Below are 16799 nucleotides of genomic sequence, written 5' to 3'. Positions count from 1 at the left end.
AGCCTTCCTTGACCACCCTTGCCCTTTTATCCCCCCATGGACATATATATATATGTGTGTGTATACATACACACATGCACACATATCTACATGTGCACATATATGCATACATGCATATCTATGTGTGTGCGTATATGTATGTATATATATATATATATATATATATATATATATATATATAAAGCCTACATATGTCTATATGTGTCATTTTCTCCAATAGAAGTTCACTGGCAAGTGAGGACTGTTTTTTATATTTTCTGTCTTATTTCCACTACCCAACACAATGCTAGGCACACAGTAGATGCTAAACAGATGGATGGTTCGGATAGTTCAGCTCCTCATTATTTGATTCTATTTGCTCTCTAATTCCTCCAAGAACACCAGTCATCTCCCCAACTAGAAGGAGACTTACTGTGTCTTACATTTCTATCTACCCACAACACTGGGTGTGTAAGGGTGGACACAGGATGCTGGTATCCCCAGAATAGCTGCTATTTAGTGAAGTTGGATTGCTAAACACTTTAAGTACAGGCCATGCAGCTAGAAGACAGAGAGATACAATCAGGTGTAAAGCCCCTGCTTTCAATGAGCTAGAAAGACACCCTCCACCCCCAACCTCCCATCAGATAAGACAGGAAACAAGCAGCCATTGGACAAGGCAGAAAGTGCAAAGCAGACCCAGCATCTGTGCCCTGTTGTTGTGGAAGAGGCAGGGGGAAAAGCTGGTTTAAAGAGGAGTCCTGTCTAAAGTAGGAGAGAGAAGCTGTAGACTGGGGGTAAACAGAGAAGTAGAGGAGGGAGAAGGGACCAGAAGGCTCCAATTTAAGTATATCAGAATACTGGCCCCATAACCTAGAGGTTTGACTTTCCTTCTAGTGAAGAGTATAATGCAATCGACAATTCCCCATTTTAAAGGGTTAAGAACCTGAGCAATATAAATGAAATAATGACAACGATTTTAATGAAGGGCTTCTTTTCCTCCAAATCTGTATTTCCTTCTAGGTGGGAGTTCTCTATAGGGAAGGGCAGTTCAGCAACTATTCTTAGAGTTGCCTGGAAGGCTAAGAGGGCAAATGACTTGCCAGGATGCATCAGAAGTGGACCTTAAACCCGACTTTGCGGCCAGTTCTTCAGGGTGCTAAGCCAAACAGCTACTCAATAAAGGGGAGATACGAGCTGGGAAATTTAGAGGGCCAGCTGGGAGCTGGCCGTGCTGGGCATCCGTTGTGGGAAGGCCTGGTACCTACGCTCCAGAATACTTCCATTCTTGCTAGTGGAGTTCACCAAATGGAGCGAGGTAAAGGTAAGACTTGGGAGCAGGTCTGAATAGGAGGCTTTGGGAATGAGGTGGGGGGTGCAGCCTCGATAAATCGCCCCCTTTTAGGAGAGGGGCAGCCCTGTGTGAAAGATGTGCCTTCAGCTTTTACCCTGCCCTCCCCTCTTCCCTCCGGGTCCCAAAATGTGATTCTGGCTTTGCCCTCAAACCAAATGTTTTTAATTGGATCTCTGTTACTCAGTTTCACCCAAACGGGTCTTTGAGACCCAGCCAGGGGCTTCCGAATCTCTAATGCTCAAAGATGCACTGCACCCTCACCATATAGTTAGCTTCCGTCCCTTAACCCTGGAGGACAGGTGCAGCCCCCTGGACCCAGCTCCCAGAGCTGACCGGAAACTCTCCCGCATCTCCCTCAGCCTTTGGGCCACATCTTTAGGCTCAGCTAGGAGCATCTCCTTCTCCTAGGAGAGCAGCACAGTGGACGAGTGGAAGGAGCAGTAAGGTAGCTGAGCTGAAAAGAAACGTGGTACACGCGCCTTCCTAACCTTTTCCCTTTCTATCTAAGAGAATCTCTTTCCTGGAGTGCGAAGAGGAGGAGGGCAAGGAGTCGTCCCGGGAAGACCCCAGCCGCACCCCAAACCCCCTGTCCCTCTCACCTGTGCCTCCAGCATCCAGATCCTCAGCCCCTCCTCTGCCAGCCTCGTGGCAGGTGACCAGACCCTCCCACCATCCAGCAGGACAGGCTCCTCCTCTAGATGCAATTTCTAGGCTTCTCCAACCCCCGCCACGTGGCCCCGCCACGCCTCCAGCTCCGATTTGCTCCGCCCTAACGGATGGGGCTGATGGAGTGATAAGCTCGCATTTATATAAAGCTTTAAGGTTTGTAGTAGATCATTTGTCCTCACAAGAACCCCGGATTTTACAGATGAGGAACCCGAGTTTGAGGAAAGGTTTAGTGGCTTCTCCAGGTCACACAGCTAAAGAAAAGTGCCTGAAAGAGAGGATTTGAACTCCGGTCCTCCTGACTCGAGTCCGACACGTGAAATAACAGCAGTGACTTTATGTGTCAGTATTTTATGATTTCCAAAGTGTTTTTTTTTTTCTCAAAACTACCCTCTGAGTGAGGGAGTACAGGAATTACTTTTCTCATTGTCCCCAAGAGAATTCCTAGGATCATAGAATTAAAGATGGAAGGGAGCCTAAAGGTCAACAAGTCCAGTCTTTTATTTTGTAGATAAGGATTTGGAGTCCATAGAGATCAAATGCCCTGGGGTCAATCACAGGTGAGTGCCTGAGGTAGGATTCAAACCCAGCTCTTCCTTAATTTGAGTCCAGTGCTCTAGCAGCCAGACTACTGCTTTGGGGGGAAATGGAAGGTTGAGATAAGTGATTTGCCCACAGCCACTCTGCTAATGAAGGGCAGGGGACCAGTTGAAGAGCCTTAAACTGGGTGCCAGAGACTCTTAAGTCTGATGTCTCCCCACCTCCGGACTTCCTGTGCAGCGGAAGCTGAGGGTACTTGGAGGAACTGCTCTATATCGATCTTTTCCTTTTTAATCATATCAAGAGCACCTACCCCTACAGTGAATGGTGGTTTCAGCTGACATCCTGCAGTAAAGTATTCCCTTTCCCCCAGGCTTTTTGTATACAATCCACCAACTCCCTGTAGAAGCCTGGGAAGAGGAGAGAGGAGAGTGAGGAGGGATTGGAGCAGGGAAGGAGTCCAAGAGCCAGGAGAGAACAAGATCCCACCGCCAACAGGACCTTGATCCTTAAAGGAGGGCTTGGGTCATTCGTTACATCTGATCCCTCAGCTTCTACCAGAGTGCTTGGCACACCATGAATGCTTCATAAATTCGTGTTGATTGACTGTCCCCAAAGTAAAAAGTTAGTCTGTCAACTAGCATTGATTAAGCATCTATTATGTGCCAGGCAGCTCGCTGGCTCAGGGAATAGAGCGCTGGGCCTGGTGACAGGAAGATTCATCCTCCTGACCTCAATCAGTTCCTAGCTCTGTTTCTCCCGAAAGTCACTTCACCCTGTCCGTCTGAGTTTCCTCATCTGTAAAACGGGCTGGAGAAGGAAATGGCAAACCATTCTGCTCTCTTTGCCAAGAAGACCCTGAACGAAGTTACAAAGAGTTGGTCAGGACCAAAAAACAATTGAACAAGTCCATTTTTATACACAGAAGACTAGATGGCATAGTAGCTAGAATGATGACTCTGGAGTCGGGAAGACCTGAGTGCAAATTTGGACTCTCACTCACTAGTTGTGTGACCCTGGGCAAGTCACTTAATCCTGTTTGTCTTAATCCACCAGAGAAAGAAATGGCAAACCCCTTGGGTATGGTTGCGGAGAAGCCCCACCACCAGCACGGATTCCCAAAGGGTAGGACTCGGTGGAATGAGTGAACAGCAGGCAGCAATGTGCTAGTCCCTGGGCTAAGAACTGGCGATTCAAAGAAAGGTAAAAGACAGAGCCTGCCCTCCAAGTGTTCACAGCCCGCTGGGAAAGACAACGTGCAAACGTACAAACAAGACCCCGACATGATCTTTGAGGGCAGCCTGGCAAAGGTCTCTGACACAAGGAAGAGCTTTCGCGGAGATTGGAAGGAAGCCGGGGAAACCAGGAGGCAGAGACGAGGGGAGCACATTCCGAGTCAGGAAGACATTCAGGAAAACGTGCAGAGGCGGGAGATAGATGGGGTGCCATATTTGAGGAGCAGGAGGCGGCCACTCGCTGGACTTCTGAGCACAGGAGAGCGAGGTGGGTATCAGCAGGTCCGAAAGGTGCCGAGGAGCCCGGTTAACAAGGGCTTTACATGTCAAACGTGATTCTGTATTTGACCCCAGAGTAGATCCTCGCTGTATAAAACCAGGAGCAACACACTGACGCTACAGGAAGAGAGATTGCAGCTGGAAGGAAAAAAGTTCTACAAATGAGGACCCATCCATAATGGAATGGCATGCTTTGTCAGATGGGAACAGCTGGAAAGAGCTAGAGGAGCACAGATTTTGAGCTACAAGAATTTAGAGATCAGATATTCCAAATCCCAGGGCAGCCAGGTTGCCCAGTGGTTAGAGCACCAGTCCTGGAGTCAGGAAGATTCATCCTCCTGAGTTCAAAACTGGCTTCGATCAGTTAGTTACTAGCTGTGTGACCCTGGGCAAGTCACTGAACCCCGTTTGCCCCAGTTTCCTCATCTGTAAAATGGGCTGGAGAAAGAAATCGCAAGCCACTCCAATATCTATGCCAAGAAACCCCTGAATGGAGTTACAGAGTTGGTCAGGACCAAAAAACAACTGAACTACTCCAATTGCTATTTTTTTATATATATGTAGAAGATTGAGGTCTAGAAAGGTGAAGCTGCCAGATGGCATAGTAGCTAGAATGATGGCTCTGGAGTCAGGAAGACCTGATTTTAAATCCACATTCAGACATTTGCTAGCTGTGTGACTCTGGGCAAGTCACTTCACCTGTTTGCCTCAGTTTTCTCAGCTACAAAATAGGGATAATGATAGCACCTACTTCCCAGGATTGTTGTGAAGATAAAATGAAATATTTGTAAAATGCTTTGTAAAGCTTAAGGAGCTATATAAATGCTAGATATTATTACAGTGAAATTCCCAAGGTCACATAGATAATAAGTTTAGTAAAGTTGGGATTTGTTGCCCTAACTACAAATCCATTGCTCTAGCCCACACTGCATCTCCCCCAGAGGCTGAGCAGTTTCCTGTCAGGTATATCTGAGAGGAGATTCCTGCCTTAGGTGGAAGGTGAGCTGCGACCACAGAAATCTCAGACTTCAGAAGCCATTGAATCCAACCTGCAATCTATAACCTTTGCTTAAGCCTGTGCTGGAAGATCTCTTTGTAATGAAGAGGAACCTACTTCTGGCTGAAGTATTCTGCTCCACCTCTGAAAGCTGACATTTTGGATCTAGTTCACTCTAACTGGGAGTTCTTCCTGATATCCCATCCCAATTTGTGTCTTGTAAATAAAAAACAGCCTTTATATAGCACTTTAATGTTATTTTATTCTCACAAAGACCCCAGAAGGAAATTGCTGTTGTTATCCCTATTTTACAGCTTAGGAACTGAGGCACAGGGAAGGTAGGTGACTTGCCTAGGGTCACACAGCTAATAATGGTCCAAGACTAGATTTGAACTCGGGTCTTCTTGACTCCAGGCTGAGGGCTCAATTACCTGGGAGTTGATCTTTATTTTTTTTTAAATCCTTACTTTCTGTCTTAGAATCAGTACTGTGTATTGGTTTTAAGGCAGAGGTTCAGTGACTTGCCCAGGGTCACACAGCTAGGAAGTGTCTGAGGCCACATTTGAATCCGGGACCAGGGTCTCTAGGCCTGGCTCTCAATCCACTGAGCCACCCAGCTGCCCCCTGTTCATATCTTTTGACCATTTATCAATCAGGGAATTGCTTGTTTTTTGATAAATTTGAATGATTTCTTTATAAATTTTGGAAGTAGATCCCTTTTTGTGACAGGAAAATGAAGCAAAGACACACTAACCTTGGCAGTTGTTGCCATTTTAAAAAAAATAATGGTGCTCTTAAAGATTTTTTTAAAAAAGGAAAAAGGATGTATTTTTACAAAAATACTTATAGCAGCTCTTTTTGTGGTGGCAAAGAATTGGAAATGGAGAGGATGTCCATCAACTGGAGAATGGCTGAACAAATTATAGCATATGATTGTGACGGAATATTATTGTGCTATGAGAAATGAAGAGTACAGTTTCAGAAGAATCTGGAAAGACTTAAATGAACTGAGGCAAACTGAAGTGAGAAGAACCAGAACACTATACAAAGAAACAGCAATAAGGTACAAGGATCAACTGTGAATGATTTAGCTATTCTCAGAAATACAAAGATTCAAGACAATTCTGAAGGGCTTATGATGAAAAATGCTATCCATCTCCAGAGAAACTACTGATGGAATCTAAATGCAGGTTAAAGCATTCTATTTTTTACTTCTTTTTTCTTGATTATTTTTGTCTGTTTTCTTTCACAACATGACTAATAAGAAGTCATCTTTTGTATGACTACATATGTATAACCTTTATCAAACTGCTTACCTTATCAATGAGGAGGGAGAGAAGAAATTTTGGAACTCAAAGTTACAAAAAACAAAGGTGAAAGATTGTTTTTACGTGTGACTAAATTTTTTTAAAATAACACTCTTTAGAAAAAATAACACATTTTAAATAACCCCCAAATCATCAAATGTGTTATAATCTATAAAACCTAGTCAAGTTTAGAGAGTTTCATCACCAGTAGGTGATGACCTTTTTTTCAGGCAAAGCAGCTCAGAAAAAGCATGTAAGGCATGGAAGCTGTTTCTACATCTATGGAGAGAACACCTAAACCAATCAAATCATGGACCTTTGACATTTTAAAATAACTGGTAATAATTATTAATGAATCACGAGATAATAAAATCATAGATTTTAGAGTTAGAAGGAAGGGACCTTGGTGGCTACTGAGTGCAAGCCCTTTATTTTACAGGGTATTTAAGTGATTTTCTCAGTCACACAGATATCAAGAGGTAGGTTGGGATTAGAACTCAGTGCTTTCCTTCCAATCCAAGATTGCTTTCATTGAACCAAAATGTCTTTCCATAGCTAATATTAATAAATTGGTAGCTATGTATTTTGAATAAAAAACTCTAAGGTTTAGAAGAAACCTCAAAAGTCCTGAAATCTAACCTGTACCACCTCTACTTCAATAGGAATATCTGCTACAATATCCTTGGCAAGAAGTTGTCCATTCTCTGCTTGAAGACCACTAATGTTTGGGAGACTCCTATATCCCAAGATAATTCATTCAATGCTTAGAAAATCAAGTTGTTAGGAAGATTTCCTTTCTGTTGAGTCAAAATCTGCTTCTCTGTTGGTTATATATTGGGGGAGGTATGTGGAGCAAATTTATTGAAAGCTATCCTTCCCATCCTCCCAGCATGTCTTGGTGTAAGGCACATTTGATATCAATGTGAGAAAAAACAGCAATAGGAAAAGAGATCTGTTCTCCACCCCACTCCCTAACTCGTACCTCAACAAGTCATTTTCCAGGTAAATAATCAATTTTCTCTGGAATTAATTTAAATTCTTCCACCCCAGGAACACTTCCATCTGCGTTTGAATCCCTTGACTTTTATGTTGAGGCCTATCTGCAGAAAGCTGACCATTTGCAAACTGAGATAGGGCCTGTCTAGGTTTAAAGAATTTGATTCAAGGCTGAAAAGCAGTGAATCTATTTTTAAAAAATTCATTGCCTTAAAAAGCAATATGTGTAAAAACAAGATAATAAAAGGCTTGTTTTTTGTTTTTTGAAAAACCCTTACCTTCCACCTTAGAATCAATACTATGCATTGGTTCCAAGGCAGAAGAGCAGTAAGAGCTAGAGAGACAATGGGGATCAAGTGACTTGCCCAGGGTCACACAGCTGGGAAGTGTCTGAACCCAAATTTGAACCTAGGACCTCCTATCTCTAAGCCTGGCTCTCAAACCACTGAGCTACCCAGCTGCCCCCAAGGCTTGATTTTTTAAAAACAATATTTTAATTCTTAATTCAATAAAGGTATTAAAACTTAATTGTTTTTCTTTCACTAGATTTTTTTAACTCGGTAATTGTGGGCATATTCCACTCTACTAAAAGACTCTATTCAGAGAAACAATTAGACTCTTTCTTGATAGAAAGTAGATTTTCTTCCCTTCTCCCTAGCCCCCACTATGGGAAATAGCCAATTGAAAAACAGTAGGAATGAGGAGGAGTTATTTTTTTTTAAATAGGCAGAGGGCCCCATTCTAATTTATGACTGTGCATGACTCAGATCTCTGGGGACAGAGTTGCTCCCTGGTGAGTGTCTTCAGGTTTTTGTTTTATTTTTTGCTATTTTGTTTTCTTCAAATTTGTGATAAAACTTTCTTTCTTGGATAAATAGTAGATTTCTGTATCTGGCCTTAATACATACCCTCACACCACATACACATATGTGCACATGCATGTATCAATAACAAGTAGACTGAAGGCTGGGAGGTTTGTTGTTTTTTTTATTTTGGTTGAGGAAATCTATCATTTAGAACAAAGTAGGGCTCTAAAGATTTAATCTACCCCTTCTCTCGTTTTCAGAAACTCTGGTGCAGAGAAATTACATGACTTGCCCAAAGCCACAGGTAGAAAGTGGCTGAACTGGGATTTGAACCAAGGTCCAAATCCAGTGCTTCTAATATGCTATTAGCTGTCCCTTTTTGGAGGGATTCCATATCTGATACAATATAAAACAGATAAACTGTTACTTTACTGACTGGAGATACAAAGGAGTATAGCTTCTTTCCATTTCCCACAAAAATGTACTTAAGAGATGATATCCTCTCCCAGAGCAGCCCAACAAAGAAGTAAAGTAGCAACTAAAGGGGTCTCAAAAAGTTCCTGCTTAAACTATAGAAAAGAGCACACTAGATTTGGAGATGAAGCACCACTCCAAACCTGCCTGTTATTATCCATGACTTTAAAGGCATTTGACCACCATAGCTCTTGGTTTCTTCTTCCTTCAATGCAAGAGTTAGATCTGATAGCCTCAAAGGTTCTCTCCACCTCTAAATCCCATAATTTCATAGTGACTGTGTCAGCAGCTGTCGTGTACACCCAGCCCCTGTTAGACAGGTTTCTTCTCAGGATCTCAGCTATTTGTTGACAATGGGTGTTTGCCCTCTGGGAGCACGAGACTGTTTTTCCACCTGACATCTGCCCACGGCTGACATACAGGATGAGGACTTCGATTCCATTAACAGGGAAGGGCTAACATCTTTAGTCATCCTTTGCCAAATACCACTTTGGACAATGACCCTTTTCTTCTACCATAGCACAATGTTTAGCCTATTGCCAAGTCATTTACACTTACCTGTCACACTTTCACTTGATCCTAGCCAGAAGAGTTTCCCATCATTGGACCAAAAAAAAAAAAAAAAGTATGATATATGGCTAAAACTGGCGGTAAATGACTAATGAATGGCTCCCTGGAGAGAAATATATACATGATACATTTTTAAATGTTGTTCAATCATTTGAGTCATGTCTGATTCTTTGTGATTCCATTTGAAATTTTCTTGGCAAAGATACTAGAGTGGTTTGCCATTTCCTTCTCCAGCTCATTTTATTGATGAGTAAAGTGAAGCAAATAGGGTTAAGTGACTTGCCCAGAGTCACATAGTAAGTGTCTGAGACTGGAAGGAAGGAAGGAAGGAAGGAAGGAAGGAAGATGTCTTCCTAACTCCAGGCCCAGCACTCTATCCACTGTGCCATTTAGCTGCCTGTCTTTTAAGTTTAATCTGTATTCCAATATTATCTTAAACCTAGACAATCAGCAAAACAATAAATCAAGTTTTGGGGTTTCTTTTGGCCAATTTCTGAAGTGTAAATGCTTATACTGAAAATTTAACAACTGCTCAAACACATCCCTGATTAAGACCTTACATTTACAAAACAGCCCAACAATCCAGAGGTCTACAGAGAATCTCCCTACCTAAGTTTCTAAAAATTGCATTCTCAAGTAGCTTCTTAAGATTTCTCCAAAGTACATGATAAACTCAAAGGTCCCAGCTTTTGGGACAAAAATTCACTGTTTGACAAAAACCGCTGGAAAAATTGGAAAACAGCATGGGAGAGATTAGTTTTAGATCAACATCTCACACCATACACCAAGATAAATTCAGAATGGGTGAACGACTTGAATATAAAGAAGTTAACTATAAGTAAATTAGGTGAAAACAGAATAGCATGCCTGTCAGGTCTTTGGGAAAGGAGATTTCAAGACCAAACAAGAGGTAGAAAAAAGTACAAAATGTAAAATAAAAAATTTTGATTACATTAAATTAAAAAGGGTTTGAATAAACAAAATCAATACAACTAAAATTAGAAGGGAAGCAACAAATTGGAAGAAAATCTTTATAACAAAATCCTCTTACTCAAATATATAAGGAGCTAAATCAATTGAACAAAAAATCAATCCATTCCCCTACTGACAAATGGGCAAGGGACATGAATAGGCAATTTTCAGATAAAGAAATCAAAACACAAGAAAAAGTGTTCTAAATCTCTTGTAATTAAAGAAATGCAAATCAAAACAACTCTGAGGTACCACCTCACATTGAGTAGATTGGCCACATGACAGCAAAGGAAAGTAATAAATGTTGGAAGGGATGTGGAAAAATAGGGACATTAATAATGCACTGCTGATGGAGTTGTGAATTGATCCAACCATTCTGGATGACATTTTGGAACTATGCCCAAAGGGTTTTAAAAGACTGTCTGCCCTTTGATTCAGCCATACCACTGCTGGGTTTATACACCAAAGAGATAATAAGGAAAAAGACTTGCACAAAAATATTTCTAGCTGTGCTCTTTGTGGTGGCAAAAAATTGGAAAATGAAGGAATGCCCTTCAATTGGGGAATGGCTGAATAAATTGTGTTATCTGGTGGTAATGGAATATTATTGTGCTAAAAGGATTAATGAACTGAAGGAATTCCATGTGAACTGGAATGACCTCCAGGAATTGATGCAGAGTGAAAGGAGCAGAACCAGGAGAACCTTATACACAGAGACAATTACACTGTGGCACAATCGATTGTAATGGACTTCTCTACTAGCAGCAATGTAATGATCCAAAATATTTCTGAGGGACTTATGAGAAAGAACACTATCCACATTCAGAGAAAGAACTGTGGGAGCAGAAACACAGAAGAAAAACAACTGCTTGATCACATGGGTCGATGGGGATATGATTGGGGATGTAGATTCTAAATGATCACCCTAGTGCAAATATCAATAATATGAAAATAGGTCTTGATCAATGACACATGATAAAACCAGTGGAATTTNGGACTTCTCTACTAGCAGCAATGTAATGATCCAAAATATTTCTGAGGGACTTATGAGAAAAAACACTATCCACATTCAGAGAAAGAACTGTGGGAGCAGAAACACAGAAGAAAAACAACTGCTTGATCACATGGGTCGATGGGGATATGATTGGGGATGTAGATTCTAAATGATCACCCTAGTGCAAATATCAATAATATGAAAATAGGTCTTGATCAATGACACATGATAAAACCAGTGGAATTTCGTGTTGGCTATGGAAAGGGGGTGGGAGGGAGGAAAAGAATATGAATCATATAACCATGGGAGAATTTTCTCAATTAATCAATAAAATTAAATTTAAAAAAAGATTTCTCCAAGTCACTATTCCAATGGATCCTAAAACTCTCACATACACATTCCTTTCAAAAACTTTTCCATACTAGATGGAGATTAATGCTTTCCCATCAGCCTATTATATATTAACATGATTTGATCTAATCCAATTCACTTACTTCTCATAAGTGGAAACTGAGGTAGAGAGAGATGAAGTAATTTTAAGCTGAAATTATCCAGCTAGTTAGGAGTAGACAAGGACCAATATTTTCTGATTTTTATTCCAAAGCATCACACTAGCTTACAAGATCTCCTATGATTCACTTCTCCATGATCTGTGTACATAATATTATGTAAAGAGCTTTCTATTTGCTTTAGTTTGTTCCGTGAATCAATCAAGTATTTCTTGAATGTCTATTTTCAAAGGACTATGCTAGGCAATGGGTATGCAGAGACATCTTGTCTTTAGATAGCGAGGTGGCATGCTAGGCCTGGGGACAGGAAGGCAATTTGAATCCATCCAAGCTTACTGTGGGATCCTGAGCAAGTCACTTAACTTCTGTTTCCCTTAATTTCTTCATCTATAAAAGGGGGATAATTGCACCTACATCCTAGGGTTGTTGTGAGGATAAAATGAGATATTTGTAAACCTTAGAGTCCTGGCTGTTATTATTAAAGACAAATCTCCTTAGGACAAATCTGTCTCTTCTCCCAAAGAATCTACTTATATTCTATTGAGGGAAACAACGTATAAGTGAAATAAAAATATAAAATCTATACAAAATAATTTGGAGATTCAGGGTGCATTAGCAGCTAGGAAATCTGGAAAGGCTCATGGAAGGAGGGGCACTTAAGCTGACTTTGAAGGAAGGAAGCTGCAGATTTAGAAACTTTAAAGTGGTAGGGGTGAGAAAGTATATTGCACAAAAGTGAGTTATCAGAGCAGGGGGATAGAAGAATTTCATGCCTAAGGAACAGCAGGGCACCTGGGTGACTAAACTTTCAAGTGAATGTGATGAAATACTGTGCTATGAAAAATGATGAAGAACAAGATGGAGTAACATGAAAAGATTTATAGTATCTGACATGGAAGCAGAACCAGGAAAACAACAGACGCAATGATGACAATGATGTCAGAGGAAGGACGAAAAAACTGAAACTGATCACAGTGACAAAAATGACCACACCTGGCCCCAAAGAAGAGATAAGAACATGCACCTCTTCCTTTCTTTGAAAAAGTAGGGGATCATGGGTATGGAACACTGCAATATACTGTCCAACTCAGCTGACATATCGTTAAGTTTTGATGAACTACTTTCTTTTCCTCCTTCTTATTTATTCTTTGTTACAAGGGATGATTGACTGGAGAGGAAAGGAAGAAGGAATATACTCGGAAATAGCAAAAAAAAATTTTTAATTTCCTTTTAATCCACAAAGCCTTTCTCAACCAACTATCCTGACTGGAACTTCTCTAAAACAGGGTTTATTTAAAAACTAAAATGAACCTTCTGAGGTACCTTCATTCTGGTAATATACATCAGTCTAGATTAATTAAAATGATAGGTTCTCTTGCACTTGGCTCTCCATTACCTCCAGGACCAAATACAAAGCGCTCTATTATTATCTCCACTTTACAGATCAGGAAATTGAGGCAGAGAGAAGTTTTTAAAACCCTTCACAATCTATACTCTTCCTACTTTTCCATTCTTCTTAAACTTTACACCCCTTCACATACTCTATAATCCAGGAATGGGGCCTTCTTGAACTTCCTTGAACAGGACAAACATATTAGCTGATTCTATACTCTTTCTTTGGCTGTCCCCTATTATCTCTAGAATATTCTCCCTTCTCATCTCTATCTCTTGGTTTCCTTCAAATCTCAGCTAAAATCTCACCTTCCCATTCCCAGTCCTTCTGAATACTAGTGCCTTCCCTCTGAAATTACCACCAATTAACCATGCATATATGCTGTGCATGCAGAGTTGCTTACATGTCTCCTCTATTGGAGTATAAGCAACTTGGGGGGCCCCCAGGGCTAAGCATAGTACCTGGCAACTAGGAAGTACTTAATAAATCTTTGTGGTCAGGCTAACCCTTAACTGTCTACATAGTGGCATAGCAGTTGATTGGTAAAACTTTAGTCTGATCATTTGTTGGCTACTTTAAATAAGTATGAATTGAAATATCAAATTCCTGACCTAAATGACCTCTGTGAAAACAAGTCTATTCCAAAATTCTTTATCCCCTTAAACCCTCCCCTCTTTCTAAATTTTCTATTACTGTCAAGGGTCCCAACATTCTCCCAGTCACTGAGGCTCCAAACGTTGGTATCATCCCCTAGTCCTCTCTTGCTCACCCATGGAAAATGGCAGGGTGGAATTCCTGCAAGATACAGGGTCAAGCCTCACCCAGAATTCCAGGGGAACCCCCCCGGAGAACTCTGGGTGAGGGGCAGTTTAGGACACTGAAGGACAGTTGGTTCCTGGGAGTTGAAGTGAGCAGGTCACTCTGTTTGCTGAGCCCAGTTCTGGGTAGCTTTGGTGGCCTGTGGCAAAAGCCATTTTGGTTCTTCATTGCTCCTAGCTTGTTTAGCTGAATTAGACCTTTCCTGCAATAGCATTTTGTTACCATTTAGTTATTTTAGATATTAGAAGTGATAATTATAGGGTCTGAGAGCAAGCTAGTTTTACACCCTTTATCCAATTTACTGTCAAGGCCTGTGTACTTTGCTGTCTTCATAACGTCTTTCCCATGTACACCCTTCTTTTCTCTGACCACACACTGCTAACAACCCTCAGGACTATTGCAAGAGCCTGCCACAAATCTTTCCCAAATTCTAGGCCATTTTTCCCTCAACTTTCAAAGTAATCTTCCTAAAGCTTGGTTGGGCCCGACTGTCACATTCCCTACTCGCTAAAGTCCAGTAGCTCTCTATCACTTCCTAGATCAAATATAAAATCCTGTTTGGCAGTTAAAGCCCATCATAACCTGTCTCTCTCCATGCATTCCACACCCCTCCCCTTTTCAGTCTTACTACAACTAACATCCTCACAGGTAGTCTGCAGTTTAGTGACATTGGTCTTCTTGCTGTTCCTCCCACAAGACACTCTATCTCCCAACTCTGGGATACTATATTTGCTGTTCCCATTCCCAAAATGCTTTCCCTCATCTCTGCATCCTGATTTCCCTGGTCCCAAATAAAATCATCCAGTCTAACGAAAGCCCTCTTTGATGCTCCTGCAATAAGTATTTTCCCTCTGTCTGTTGATTATTCCAAATTTATCCTGTATAACTTGTTTGTACAAAATTGTTTGCATGCCATCCCCCCCTTTTGACTGTGAACTGACTGACTGACTGAAGTTTGGGTCTATTCTGAACCACACTATGCTTTCTGGGAAATGTTCGTGGATTCCTGTTTATCCTTTCCTTTGTCCATCAGTCCTTTCCATTTCTTAATATACAATTGGTCTTCTCACTAAACACTCCCCTGAATATTTGGAGATGGAAATGTCAAACCACCCCAGTATCTTTACCAAGAAAACCCCACAAAATGTCACAGAGTCAGACAGGACTGAAACAACTAAACAATAACATGTATAAACAGTGCGAGACATCATAGAGACTTACCTCTTCAGACCTGTATTTAACATTATTTTTCCGTCCTTTTAATTCAAACATATCCCAAAACCGTGTACCTATTCCCCTCATGCTACAATCTTCTTCCTTCTTTCTTCCCCCTTCCAGTCTTGGAAATCCTCTCCTCGTTTCAAAATATCTTCCCAACTTGATACCTTAATAGACCATTTGCACCTCAGAATACTTTGTCCTCTCCTCTTACATCACTTTTATATTTGAACGCTCCTCCCTCTTGGACTTCCCCTCTTCTATTACCTTTACAAATCAGATACCTCTTCTCCCTTCATTTTCTTAGAAGATCTCATTCCTCTTCTACAACCTCTTTTGCATTTCTGATATCACTTTTTGAACTGAGAAGCTAGCATGGCACAATGGGAGGAACATTGATTAGAGGTAATTAGGATAAAGTGCTGGTCCCAGAGTCAGGAAAATGCCAGTTCAGACAGCTCAACAGCTGTGGGACCCTGGGCAAGTCACTTAGTCTCTGCTTTAACTTCCTCAACTATTTCCTCAAATAATTCTTGTAAAGATCCAATGAGACATTATTTGTGAGAGCTTTGCAAATCTTAAAGTACTAAATAATGCTAGCTACTGACACCACTAGTACTACTAGGATTACTATTATGACTACTACTGCTGACAGATGCTACCTCCTTGACTTCTATAGAATTATTTTTATATAGATGTATATCTACAAAACATTTGGTTCTGGGGGAAATCCAAACAAAGGGGACGAGATCAAGAAGAGTGAATGACCAAGAGGGAGTGGCTTTCAAACATAAGAACAATGTAAGTTGAGGGAGAGATTCCAAAGTGTGAATGGTACAGTAAAGTTTCAAATTTGGAAGGTATCCAAGAAGAGTAAAGGGCTTCCAAAGAAGGAAGGGGGAAGATTAGGAGGATAAATGGTACTTGATTGATGAAGAAAGAAAGAAGGTACTGAGGAAAACCTTGAGGGATGAAATAAAAGGTTTTGAATAGTTCTATCAAATTGGAGTCTATCAAATTAGGATTAACAGATTGAGATTTTATGACGGTACTCAGTGAAGGAAGCAGTATTACATTGGGCAAGATTCTTTGTCACATTTGCCTCATCTGTGAAAAATGAAGGAGTTAGCCTTGACCTCTATACTCCACAGATCTCAAAGATGTAGTAGAAGGCTCACATGTACAGTATTGTTTATAGCACCATTTTTTATTGTAGCAAAAAACTAGAAACAAAGTTAGTGTCCAACTGGGAAACAGCTGAACAAATCATGGCATGTGAATGGAATGGAATGCCTTCCAAACACAAGAAATGATGAATATAAAGAGTTCAGAGAAACTTGGAAAGACTTGCATGAACTGATGAAAAGTAAGATGAGCCAAATCAGAATTTATGTACAATAGCCACAATAATGCAAAAGGAAATGCCTTGGCAAGACTTCAGAACTATGATGAATGAAGCAATGAGGAAGCTTCCTCTTCAAAGCTTGGAGGCAGGAGGGACTACAAGTGAACAATCAGGCAAACAGAGCCAATGTGTTATGTTGATTTTTTTTTTTTTGCTTGATTGCTTATTTATAGCAAGGGAGGGCTTATCTAGGAGAGGGGAGAAAAATTGGAGGAAAATGAGAGAAGATGCAAGGAAAAAATGATTATGGAATTTAAAAAACATTCAGAATAAAAACATTCAGAAG

This window comes from Gracilinanus agilis, chromosome 3 (genome assembly GCF_016433145.1).
Source record: "Gracilinanus agilis isolate LMUSP501 chromosome 3, AgileGrace, whole genome shotgun sequence".
Lineage (NCBI taxonomy): Eukaryota > Metazoa > Chordata > Mammalia > Didelphimorphia > Didelphidae > Gracilinanus > Gracilinanus agilis.
Note: the sequence above shows the minus strand (reverse complement) of the source record.